We start from the raw sequence: 13830 nt of genomic DNA on the forward strand, positions 1-13830 counted from the left end.
AAAGAGACTGGGGATTTGGTTTCATATCCAAATGTCTCATTCCTGTACAGGCCAAATAATCAGCTCACTTGCCTGGAAGCATGTTTATGGAAGCGATTCAACAACTGAGAAAGATTGGTAATGCCAGAGGAAGTGGAACAATAATTTCTCCCTTTTATTCATATCAGACGGCAGGTAAATGCCCACCATCCACATAAGCAAAGGATTGAAAATTGCCATTAAGAGAAAAATTAAAGAAGGTGCCCTGGAGAATGCCCATTTTGCCTTCCTGTCAGAGCTGGGCAAGGTACTTTTGGAGGTGTACCCAACTGTGGGCGTAAAATTTTCAAACTGTAAAACACCAGGTGCTGGCCACTATGTGCTTAGGAGAAATGCAAATGGTATCTGGGCAGAGAGGATTCCATTGGGTATTTGGCAGAGTATGATGACAGTTTGGAGAAGGCTCAGAGAAGGGTAGAGGGAGAAATCAGTAGGATGACGAGAAGGCATTTGCCAAACCTGTATTTCAGGCCGGAAGTAAGGGGAAGAAATTTTATGAGTGCACTGGTAGCAGAATGAGTCTTCCTAAGTTCTGTGTGGTTAAGAACAGAAGTAACTAGAGTTTGAGAAACACAGCTGCTGAATTTTGGGTAACTACTGTGAAAGATAGAATTTGCCATGATTTCTATTAACTATTATAATACAAGGACTAAACTGTTGGGATAGAGAGACACACAGAGATCAGTGATACTGAACAATGGAAACAGAAAAGAAAATCAAATTAGAAAAACATACACAGCCACATGTAGATTAAGATTTCCTCAATTCCTTGTTGAAAAGATATTAGAGTTAACACAATCCTAGTCCATAACCTTTGATTTGATGCATCTGCATTTATGTTTGACTTAACTATATAGCAATTACATATTAAACTGTATGTACTTTCCTTCTATAGTAATGAAGTCAGACATTCTTTATTGATATTATAAAACTCTTGAGTTTATTCTCCAAATATAGCAATAGATATATCTATACTTGGTGTAACTTATAATGAACATTTATTCTTCCCCTTTCCCCCAAGATCAACCCAGTTTCCTTGCTAAGACTAAATACACAATGGAGAGGAATAATTTTCAAGAAGGAATTCAAGGTCCTCTTGGGAGGGAAATGTGTTTTGTGCAATAACAACCACCACCAACAAAAATCTACGTGTGCCCTTATAGTCCACTTCTTGATTGTTGCCTAAAATTCACCATATCTTCATTTCTATCTTGACAGTTCAAAAAATGCCTCAAAGTTAACTTTCTTAACACGTCAAAAGTGCATTAACCTTCTCTTCCTAAAGGAATATAACCCAAAGTCTTGCCAGTTACCCCATTCATCTCCAAGCCTAGATTATGTGATTATGTGAGTGAGGTCCATGTCTCCTCTCATTCCATTGTGGTGTCTCATCAGTAGTTTTCCACTTTACGGCTAAATGGCATAAGTGTCACCAATATGCATCATATAAAATAGTAGAGGAAGGTAGAGGAAAGATAAGGAAAATCAGATAAAACATTTAATATATGTATTGCATAGCAAAGAAGGAAAAATGAGCAATAGCTGCAAAGATTAGTTCTGTTATCTGTCACCCATGCTAACTGAATATTTATGACTTCCTTCATCCCCCTGCTACTTTGACTTCCCTTTGTGTGGGGTTCTCTAACATGTGTATGTTCTGAGCCCTGGTGGATTTACCTGTTTAGTTTGCATGAGTCATCAGTGTATAAGGTATTGCAAGGCAGCATCCATAGGATTGCCTGGATTCCATCCATATGCTTCCCTTCCACTTTTGTGGCAGCATCCTATTGTCTTTTAATAGTCAAAATCAAATACGTCATCCTAAACACTAACCCTCAGCACCATAAGACAGGGAGAAAAAATTAATCAAAAATAAAAAACCCCCACTAACCCTTCTTTTGCGTGTTTGTCCAGTGTCAATGATGAGCCTAAAATAACCAGGTTACAAGGAAGTACTATGCCTTTAGAACCATTGATGGAAGGACAACTTTCTTGGGCACTAAAACTTCTCAACCAGAATATATCAGTTATAGGGGCAGGAAACAAAGCTTTCACAAGTAGCTCATTGGATGTAACCACGAGAGACATCATCTTCATGGTGACTTTGTATTCTGTGTATTGAGGCTGTAACAATGTCAGTCAAGATGTGAGTAGCCAGAGAGAGAAGACCAGGAATAGCTGTCCTTTTACTGAATGGTGCTTAACTGAGGTTGATACACCATACATTACACTCACCGAAGTCATGCTTAGACTGCCTCCTGAAAAGAGCTGAACCAATTTCTAAGATGACAGGCTTTAGGCATAAATTACCTTTCCTATATGTGTTCAAAAGGGATAATTTTTTAGGAGCAAAACATGTAAAACTTTTTTTGGTAAAAACAACTTGGTTTCAGCACTACTATACATTTCATCATTTCCCTTGGCTCATCCATTAAATCTCCCTGTTTCTGAGTTTGATTCTATCAGATTAGGGGAAAACAACATCCCACTTAAAAATTGCATTCCTTTTTTTTTTTTTTTTTTTTTTTTTTTTTTTTTTTGAGACGGAGTCTCGCTCTGTCGCCCAGGCTGGAGTGCAGTGGCCGGATCTCAGCTCACTGCAAGCTCCGCCTCCCGGGTTCACGCCATTCTCCTGCCTCAGCCTCCCGAGTAGCTGGGACTACAGGCGCCCGCCGCCTCGCCCGGCTAGTTTTTTGTATTTTTTAGTAGAGACGGGGTTTCACTGGGTTAGCCAGGATGGTCTCGATCTCCTGACCTCGTGATCCGCCGGTCTCGGCCTCCCAAAGTGCTGGGATTACAGGCTTGAGCCACCGCGCCTGGCCGCATTCCTTTTTTAAAACCACCTATTCAGTAAGCATTTACAGAGTCATGTCCCTACACATGTGGCAGGCAGAACAGTGGTCCCTAGAGATGTCCACATTCAAATCCGGGAACCTGTTAATATATTATCTTACATGGCAAAATGCACGGTTAAATGACCATGTGATTACATTCAGGGTCTTCAGATGGGGAGATTGTTCTGGATTATGTGAATGGGCTTCATGTAAGCGCAAAGATCCTTATAAGAGGGAGGTCAGAAGGTAAGGGTCACAGAAGGGGATGTAACAATGGAAGCAGAAGTCAGATACAGAAGGGGAGGAGAGAGAGAGAGAGAGAGAGAGAGAGAGAGAGAGAGAGAGAGAGAGAGAGAGAGAGAAATCGACTTGAAGATGCTACACAGTGCTGCTGGCTTTCAAGATGGAAGAAGGAGCCATAAGCCAAGGAGTACACAGTGCAGGTGACCTCTAGAAGCTGAGAAAGGCAAGAGAATAGACTATCCCTTAGACATTCCAGAAGGAATGCAACTCTGCTAACAGATTGATTTTAATAAAATGTAACCCATTTGGGCTTCTAATCTTTAGAACTGTGAAATAATAGATCTATGTTGTTTAAGGCCACCAACAGATAGATTGTGACAATTGTCAATTTTGTATAGCAGTGTAGCAGTGATAGGAACTGGTACAACATCTTTTTTTTTTTTAGATGGAGTCTCACTCTGTCGCTCAGCCTGGAGTATAGTGGTGCAATCTCGGCTCACTGCAACCTCCACCTCCCAGGTTCCAGCGATTCTCCTGCCTCAGCCTCCTCAGTAGCTGGGACTATAGGTGTGCACCACCATGCACCACACCTGGCTTGTTTTCGCATTTTTTAGTAGAGACAGGGTTTCGCCATGTTGGCCAGGCTGGTCTCGAACTCCTGACCTCGTGATCTGCTTGCCTCAGCCTCCCAAAGTGCTGGGATTACCGGTGTGAGCCACCATGCCTGGCCGACTACACCATTTTTATCTATCAACTCAGCCCATTTTTCTATTCAATGTTTTCCAGAATTGTATATCCAGCTGACTTCTGGTAAATCATCACCCAGTGGTCTCAAACACATCTCAAGCTCAGAAACTGGTAACTTCTCCCTCAAACTTAGTCCTCCTCCAGTGTCTGCTTTATCTGTGACTCAGTTTCTCAGACGTTCAAGCCAGAAACCTGGAGGTCATCTTTGATGCTGTTCCCTCAAAATCCCTAACAAAGTCATTAGTAAGTCTTGTGGATTTTGCCTCCTAATTCTCCCTATTTCAATTGCATCTCTCCCTCTTCACCACCTTAATTCCACCACCTTAATCTTCCATCTGCACAATTCATAACTGGTTTTCTCTCATTCATATCTTATACATTCTCTATACTTCATACAACTCATTTTTAATGAAAATCTGGTCAGAAATTATTCGTGCTCTATGCAATTGAATGGTTTTCTATCGATCTTTAAGACAAGAATCTGTAAGTGGAACAAAAGACCCTGTGACATCTGGCCCTTGCCCATCTTTCAGCATCATCTCTGGTCACTGACCCCCAGCTCTCTCGACTGCGGCCACCCTGGACTTCTTCTGCTGTCCCCTTGACATTCCATGCTCCTTATCTCCTTGGGGCCATCACACATGCTGTTTCTTAGCTGGGACAAGCAGGGACAGGATTTTCTGGCCCAGCAGCATTCTTAGGAGTTGGGACTGAGCAGAAGGAACTGTCTCTGTTGGGACAGAGAGTCAGGGCATAGTTCAAGGGAACCTGGTGACATCCTCTTAGATGTCAACAGGTCAGGAAGCAAGCAAACCTGGAATTTAAGTCCAGGGAAGCAGGGAGAAAGCACTTTGCTAAGGAATCAGCCCAGAACAGTCCAGAGGGGAACCTGGGTTAGGGAAGTGCAATGGGAAGACCACTGTCCCTCTGATGCCACCTAGGAAATGAGTTTGCTGTGGCCTGACAGTGGTTTTCTGAGCATATTTTTGTGTCAAATAGAAAAAGTAGAACCTTTGGAGAAGGTGTGAGGAAATGAAGAGCGACTAGAGGAAAATAGAGAGTCAGAGAAGCTGCGGTAGGTAAGTCAAAAGAGAAGATGATTTAACATGGTCAAATAAGGGAAGAGAATTCATGATATTGAACAACAAAAAGTCAGTAATAATGGCAGGTGAATAACTAAGTGGCCAGTGAGAAGTGGAGGCAGTGAATAGTCAACACTAATGAAGCTGGCTTGTCAAGAGAAATGGTGCATTACGTTAAGGGAGGTGTTGCTTGTTTTGAAATGGAAGAGACTGGTCCATGCTGATATGTCTGTGAATTACTCCTTGTTCTTCCTTATTGTGGAAATCATCAGGTCTTCGATTATTTGTTTTTACCAAAGCGATTCAAGTGGTTCAAAGACTATTAAGAATATGTATAATTCCTGGCTTCACCTGTTTATCTCAAATTATATTATATATATAATATATTATATTATATATATTTTGATATATACCATTGTATTTCTTTTTTGTTTTTGTGTTTTTGAGACAGGGTCTTGCTCTGTTGCTCAGGCTGGAGTGCAGTGGTGTAATCACGGCTCACTGCAGCCTTGACCTCCTGGGCTCAAGCAATCCTTCCACTTCAGCCTCCCCAGTCGCTGGGACTATTGGCATGCACCATCATACCTGGCTAATTTTTGTATTTTTATGTAGAGACAGGGTCTCACCATGATTCCCAGACTGGTCTTGAACTCCTGGGCTTGAGTGATCTGCCTGCCGTGGCCTCCCAAAGTGCTGAGATTATAGGTGTGAGCTATTGTGCCCGGCCTACTATTGTATTTCTAAGTAGTGTTTATTTTAGACATTTCTATTGATTGTCTCTGCTATGAAAGATGAAGTTGAAGCACCCTTGGAGAAATCCTATGGGCCCACACACATGTTTCTCCTCTATTTTCCCAAAATGGTTGTATAACAATTTTTTACTTAAATAAATATTCAATCTTTACTATGTAATTATTATTCATGTTGAGCCACAAAGTACACTATTATTGCTTTTTCCATCTTGTACAGCTTATTTGTTTTTTCATTAAATTTCCCTGTGCTGATCATTAATTATTCCACATACTGTCCCATAGAACGGTATGTTCATCTCAGTATAGTCAAACACATAAATAAATCAATTCCATTTTCATAGTCATGACTACCATTTAAACCATTCTCAGTGTCATCCTCCATCTAGCCTCTTGTTCAAATCTACCCTAGTTGGTCCTTCCTCATGCCAAAGTGCTATGTTCCTGGCATTTTCTTTGCCAGAATCCTGTGGATTTACTTCCATTGACTTTTTCTGTGTAGTATCCCCTGTTTCCAAGACTCAATGTCTTTTTATTTGTTGATTTACTCTGACATTTTGATAGTGCAACATCTCCAGGAGCTTTTCCAAGAACACATACATAGGAGGTAAATTTTTGAAATCTCAAATGTCTGGCAATGGATGCAACTTATGCTTATACTTAATTGATTGTTTGGGAGAATTCTTGGTGGGAAATCATTTTCTACCAGAATTTGAAGATACTGTTTCATTTTCTTCTAGCCCTCAATACTATAATTGAGAATTCTGGTGTTATTCTAATTCTTGACTCTTTATATGTGACACATTTTATCTTTCTGGAAATTTTTGAGATTGTATTTGTACTTAGCATTCTGAAGTTTAATTATGATGTGTCTTGTCTGTATTTTCAGTCTTCGTGTCTAATAGGCATTTTCTAAAAACACATATCTTCTCATTTTGGAAAAATGTTCTTATTATTTGTTTGATTATTTTCTTCTCCAACTTTTCTCTATTTCTTCATTCTGGACCATTGGACCTAATGCATTGGTCTCCTGATTTTATATTATTCTCTTCCATTTGCCTTTTCTTTCTTTTTTTTTTTTTGCAGGAACCGCCAAAGTTTTAGTGTTTAATAATGAATAGCACAACTGACCAAGGCCCAAGATGTGAAGATACTATGTTCAAGAAACTGGGGGGTAAATCACTCTACAAACTAACTATATAGTATGTGATAAGAATGCGTACTTTATAATATAAAACCTGTCTACACATAGTAGTTAGCTGTAAAAAGCCATTCGATCTTCTCTTAGCTTGGAAACATGATGTTCCAGATTCCAGCATAAATTATTAGCAACCTTCAACTCTTTTGTGTGGCAGGTATCTTGTTTTCACCTTCCAGTTCTTCCACCCCAGCCTGTGTCATGAGGTCTGCGATGTTCTTCTCCAGATCATCAATGCGACCACTCATATCATCAATTCTCCCAATGATATGGTCAGACGTGGTCTGAAATTTATCTTGCATCTGCTGCAGGAGTGTCTGCACCACCGAGGTGAGGTCCTGCACGGTCTTGGGGTCAGTCTTGGCCATCTCCCCGACGCCCAGCTTGGCAGTTATGTCTCAGACCGTAACCGCCTTTTCTTTTTTGTCTTTTTGTTCTACTTTACTCTGGTCTTTATCTTCTGAAACTCCTATAGAGTTATTGATTTGTCCTACCATAATTTTTAAGTTTCAAAAGCTTCTAATTCCTCATCAAGAGTTCTATTTTTATGGCATCATATTGTTCTTTCACGGCTGCAAAAGCTTCTCTTATTTCTCTTTTATCTTTGGAGACAGAGTCTTTCACTCTGTCAGCCAGGCTGGAGTGCAGTGGCATGATCTCAGCTCATTGCAACCTCTGCCTCCCAGGTTCAAGTGATTCTCCTGCCTCAGCCTCCTGAGTAGCTGGGACTACAGGTGCATGCCACCATGCCTGGCTAACTTTTTGGATTTTTAGTAGAGATGGAGTTTCTCCATGTTTCCCAGGCTGGTCTCAAACTCCTGAGCTCAGGCAATCCACCTGACTCAGCCTCCCAAAGTGCTAGGATTACAGGTGTGAGCCATCACACCTGGCCAAAGCGTCTCTTACTTCTATGATAAAGATAACTATACGTTTTTTGTACCTTGCTTCATATCCATTTCTCACTATTTGTTTGTTCTCTGTGTTTTTTTCCTGCCCTTCAAGATAGGGAATTTTTTCTGTTGTCTGTGAACCCTTGACTATTGGTTTATATTTAACAGTGAGAGACTAAAAACGTTGTTTGGTGAGATGTCCAATTGCAGTAGTGGCAAAGTAGATCAATGCGGGGGAATTCTCCTACAAAATATAATTGAAAAAATATAATATGCCTTGAAAATCTGCTGGGAGGTAGGACAAGGCTATTAAGGTATTCAGGACTTGAAGGACTGAAATTTTTAACTGAAGAGAAACATTTTGAAGTGAGCCTTGCATTCTTTAGAACGTTTCCGCTCAAAGTATCTACAAATTCTTATGCAGGCTAAACGTTACTCATTAATGATGCTGTTTACCCTCTTGCAGTACATTGCTGAAAGTCCAGGTGAGTATTGCATCCTCTGAACCCTCTAGAGGGGTACAACGCTCTGGAGAGGCTTTGGGATTCACATGGGCAGGCCTGCACTGCTCCATCTTTTATGTCTTCCTCTACCATCTACTGTGGAAAGTAAGACCTTTCCACTTTACTGTGGACCAAGCATGTTCAGGCTTCTATTAATAGTGAGTTTGCCCCAACATCTGGGACCTTGGCCAAGGTATTTAATTCTGTGTTCCAAAAATGTGGCCCCAAGTTAATGTATTTTTGCTTTGTATTCTGCAGTTTCATATTCTGACCTCCTTGATCAATCGCCCTCAAAATATAATGCCATGGGTACTATACAGACTCAATATATGCCTGCTACTTCTTTCTTCTCTTATCAGACCCAGCATGTCTCTGGCCAGGATATGCTGGGATTTAACTTGAGCTATCTGCCTAGCAGAAAAGACAGGAGGGAAGCGTGTGTTTACTTTTAGAGGAAAAGCTTCTACAGACTCTTCCAGTATGGCAGAGTAATGGCTTTTGCTAGGGATGGGAGGGCTGGCCACCTCAGGGGTTTCTGAGTGTTCAGTGTGTGCAGAGCCAAAATCCTTGGGGGCATCCATTCAGATGTACCCATCTCATGGGTTTCAGATTTTCCTAACCGGGACCCTGATCTTAGCACAACAAGCCTGCTTTGGCTATGCATTAAAACATCCCTGGAGGTCTGCAACTCTATCAGATCCTGAATCTGCCCCTTAGCTGTGTCCACTCTTCAACTGCAACAAAATAAGTAACTCTTTTTTAAGCTACCAGAGTCCCTCTGGCTCTCACACTTATTGCCCTCAGCTTCTCATCACCCCTTTGCAGGGTGGCAATACAAGTTTGTAATTACCAGCCAACTCTGCTCGTGTTGTGGGCATTGTTCTCCACTTAATTTTTAAATACCTGATTATCTGGAATCATCACACTAGCAAAAGATATTAACTTCTACTGGGACATTTTTCCAGGTCAACACCAGTGACATCTTCAGCAATTTGGCCACCATCTCATTCCAGGGACAATCTGTGTTCCATGTTTACTCAGGATAGGGTCCTCTTTGCAATCTAGGTAGGGTGTGGGTCAGTCTCCAGGCCCATCTTTGCACCTGTTTTCCTGGATCACTCTTAAGATCACTTGGTCAGTTCAAATCCTCTGAGAAGAAGACCTCAAGTCAGGATTTGTTGTATAAGAGATTTACTGGGGGAGACATCTATGAAGGATAAAGAGGGAAGAGGTAGGAGTGGGTAGGAAGAGCCTTCAGGCAGCAGTGCAGGTCTGGCACCTGTGAGAGGAGAAAAGGAAGGATTGGGTAGGAAGAGCCCACGATTGCAGTGTAGTTTTGAGAGTGGCTTGGCCAGGCTGTTGGGAAGTCCCTGAGACTTCCCAAAGGTTGCCTGTTGGAAGAGTCTTCCATAACTGTAATGTTCAGTCACTGACTGAATGTAGCCCAGGGACACATGGCCTTAATGCTCCTATGCTCTCTGTGGGGTATTTTCTTAAAGGAAACCTGAGGCACACCTCCACGGCTGCCACAGGTAATTATTTTCTCAACATAAGAATTCTATAGTTTCCTTTTCAGGGATCCAAGTCTAGTTTCCAGTAATTTGTGAGCTGAAGTGGGAGAAAGGACAGAAGATGCCATCATCAGTTTGTGGACTGTCATTGAGTCTTTTTCTTTCCAGGGAAGTGACTCACCACCTGTCTCCACGGGCTTTAGTATTCCCGAGTCTAGAGAGTCTCTGCTTTCATTTTTCCAGAAAGGAAACCTTCTGATGCTGAGATAAGGGAGATCATTAACTGACATTGAAGTGTGCAGATGGGATCTAGGAGACTGCTTCTTCTGTAGCCAATCCTGTTTTCAGCCATACTCTGTGAGCCTGCCTTCCAAAGTACCTCAATGCCTTTGATCCCTCAATTTGTCTTAGGGTTTGCAGCACATATTGATTTGCTTTTTGTTAGCATTTCCCTATGAAGACATTTAGCTTTCAGCTCTTTTCCCTCTGCTAAGTCAATCATCACTTATCCATCCTCTTTTTATCTTCCAAACTTGGTTGATGTTGTTCATTCATTGTAGACTTTGTTTCTGGTTTTCTTTGTCCTAATGAGCCTGTGTAATTTTTATTCCTTTGTTCTTATGGGTTTGGAGGAGAGAGTAGAGGTAAGGAATAGATGCGACTCTAGTCAAGAGAAGGGTCAACTTTTCTGTGTAACCAGAAGACAGACAGAAGGAATCAGGTACTGAAAAGTACAGCTGTAGAGTTAGGAAGTTAAAGCCATTGCCTCCTGAATGCCCTGTCTTCTCTCACACCCAACTGCCCACCCACCAGCTTCATTCCAGAAACAGTTTATATTAATGATGGCATTTTTCATTCTGCCTAAGAGAAATCTCATTTTTCTTTGTGTTTACTTTAGAATAGAGAAAAGCAACTTCTAAAAGTTTACTTTACTGCAGATACTTTGTACAAAGCTCTACAGGTACAAAAATGGGCAGTATCTGGTTCTTGCCTTTAAAAAACTTATAAACTAGTGAGATAGATGATGTAAAATGACAATTTTAGCAGAATGTGATAAATTTTTATGGCACATGAATTTAGGGAGTCCCATAGAAATGGAGAAGAGGGTCCCAACATCAACCTGGAACTCAAGCAAGATTCCTAAAGGAATTGAGGTATCCGATAAATATTGAAAGATGATTCCACATTAGCCAGGCAAAGATAGAAGGGGCAGATATTCTAGAAACAGGTGATGGGTTAGCTAGCATGTGGAGGTGAGACATATCCTGCTGTTTGTTGGGAACAAAGAGGCAAGAGGAGGACGTGGGAGGTCTTAGAGTGGACTTAAAGGAGGCTGGGAAAGGGAAATGGCTGGATCATGGGCTTCTTTGGTTCCACTTAAAGAGGAGGAGTGACATGTCTGATTTGGGTCTTAGAAACATCACGCAGGCTATAAAGACTAAGGAGACGCCAGGGCAGTGGCAATGATGGCCTGAACCATGTTGGTGATGCCAAAAACTGGGACAAATGAAGGGCAGTCACTGGAGCCAAGAGACTAGGCTGGACCTCACTCCCCTGCCAATCATTTGTGCACTATGTCCTTCAGCCTCCTTCCTGCATAGTGGGAACCACAATCTCTGCTTTTTGGTTAGTTCTTTATATTAGAGAAGATGGTGACCTAGTCCATATTTGTCTGACATAACACTTGGCACATAAGCAGTTGTTTTAATCCCTTTCCTCATTCCACATTTCTAAGTAACTTCCAGTTCCCCTCAGTGTCTTACCTTTGATTCATAGTTGTTTTAAGAAAATTGGAGTAAGGAAACAGTCTCAGTGGATCCTTTTGCTTTAGACTAGCCTGAACCAAAGCCTATCCATTCATTGTTATATTATTTTTATAGATGCTCGTATACATACACACACATACACACACAACACATCCCTTTTCTTCCTCACTTTTCTTCCATACTCATTTCCCACTGCTCCCTTCCTGCATTTGATGGACCAAGAACCCCAATATATGTATATTGAGCCTCCACTCTATGCTAAACACTCTTCTGTGCAAAATAGGAAGCATCAAAGAAAAAAACTCTGCCTTCATTGAGCTCTGGAAGAGTTGAAAGAGATGGGAGACTTACAGTTACATGCTGACCTTTTGAGTCATTTGGATGCCTCATGTTCTAGGCTCTTAACTGATAGTGATGAGGCCACCAACAGGTGTGAAATGTGTCCTCTTATTTCTGCACTATTCCTTTGAATAGTGTGATTAAGTTTTCATTCTTACAGTTCTATGCTACGACCAATTTGACAACAGATTCTCATTTAACCATACTGTCTTCATATACGTAAGCTTCCTTGATATCTAAAGAATGTGAGGTCCTGAGCTAAGTCCAGTGGAAAATGTGCACTCTTTTCTAGGATTAGGTGAAGACCCAAGAATTCATCTTGCTACAGTGGGACAAGACTTGTCACAAATAGCTTGGATTTATGGGTGCTCTTCCACAGCAGAAATCGTTTCACCTTTTCAGGTGACCTTTACAGAATCATAAAATCAATCAGTTTTATTTGACATCCAAATCAGAATGCTGCCCTAAATAGATTGCTAGCACTTTACCTGGAGAACAAAATAGAGGAAATAGGAATGTGCCCAGGGCTAGGTGGAAGACAGCCCAGGAATAAGAGTGCTACTATTTAGAGTCTACACACAGGACTCAGTGAATAGAGCTCCTTGAACACTCTGTGGCTGGAGTCACCCTGGTTACCTCTGCTCCACTGCCCATGATCCTGGTGGATACCACAAAAACAAGTTCTTCACTCTCATCTTGAAATGGACTAATGAAAATAAAGTGGCAGACCTGTATTAGTCCGTTTTCACTCTGCTGATAAAGACATACCCAGGACTGGATAATTTATAAGGAAAACGAGGTTTAATAGACTCACAGTTCCACATTGCTGGGAAGGCATCACAGTCATGGTGGAAGGCAAAAGGTACATCTTACATAGCAGCAGGCAAAGAAAGAATGAGCCGAGCAAAAAGAGTTTCCCTTTATGAAACCATCAGATCTCGTGTGACTTATTCACTACCATGAGAAAAGATTGGAGCAAACTGCCCTCATAATTCAGTTATCTCCCACCAGGTCCCTCCCACAACACATGGGAATTATGGGAGCTACAATTCAAGTTGAGATTTGGGTGGGGACACAGCCAAACCATATCACGACCCAAAATGAATTTTACATAGGTCCATCCTCCTTTCTATCCTGTTTGATTTGGTGACCACAGGAATCTAGGTAGACTTGTTGGGTGGGAAAAGGGGCATAATTCTAAATGTATTCTCTGTAGGCAGATGGCATATATTTGGCTTGGTAAGTTTCAACTCTAAATGATTTATTTAATGAGGATATGAAGAAAAGTGTATGAAGTATGCCAATGTGTGTGTGGTATATTGTATGTACACATGAATATATTTAGGTAGCTTCAAAAATTTTTTTACAGCTCTAATGATTTTGCAAAACTGTCTTCAAAGGAATTTAATAAGCTGAGAAGCCAATATAATATAGTAGTTGTCAGCAACGATTCTGGCACTGTGAGCTTTCAAATTCCAGTTCTATAACTTATAAATGGTTTGACTTTTGGCAAGATCCCTAACTTGCCTCTATAGTTATGTTTCCTTAACAATAATAATGGCACTTGCCTTATGTATGAGAATTACATGAGATAATATATAAGCTCTAATAATTCTGGTTTATAGGAAGTGTTATATATTAACTATTATTACACTTAAGTGGGCATAGTTGAACTCTGGAGAAAGAGCTAGGGTTGAAGTGGGGAGACAGTCCTGTGCAAAGCGTGAGGTCAGACAAACCTACATTTGAATTCCAGTACTTCCACTGTGCAACTCTGGGTGAGTTACTTACTCAGTATAAAACTGCCTTTGCAAAAATTGTGTCAGTGAGAAAATTATGGCAATGGAGGAGATTTGATCCAGTTCATCCCCCTCTTGCCTTTAGCCTTCAATCTGCCAAGATAGCTTTGGGAGACATGTTTATAGTTTA

The 13830-nt window shown here is 41.1% G+C and overlaps 1 pseudogene; it reads right to left on the bottom strand.

The window, feature by feature from the left end:
- Window positions 1–6897: 6897 nt before the first annotated feature.
- On the bottom strand, window positions 6898–7316 carry LOC105477552 (heat shock factor-binding protein 1 pseudogene; annotated as a pseudogene).
- Between the last annotated feature and the right edge of the window lie 6514 nt (window positions 7317–13830).

This window comes from Macaca nemestrina, chromosome 16, assembly GCF_043159975.1.
Source record: "Macaca nemestrina isolate mMacNem1 chromosome 16, mMacNem.hap1, whole genome shotgun sequence".
Classification (NCBI taxonomy): domain Eukaryota; kingdom Metazoa; phylum Chordata; class Mammalia; order Primates; family Cercopithecidae; genus Macaca; species Macaca nemestrina.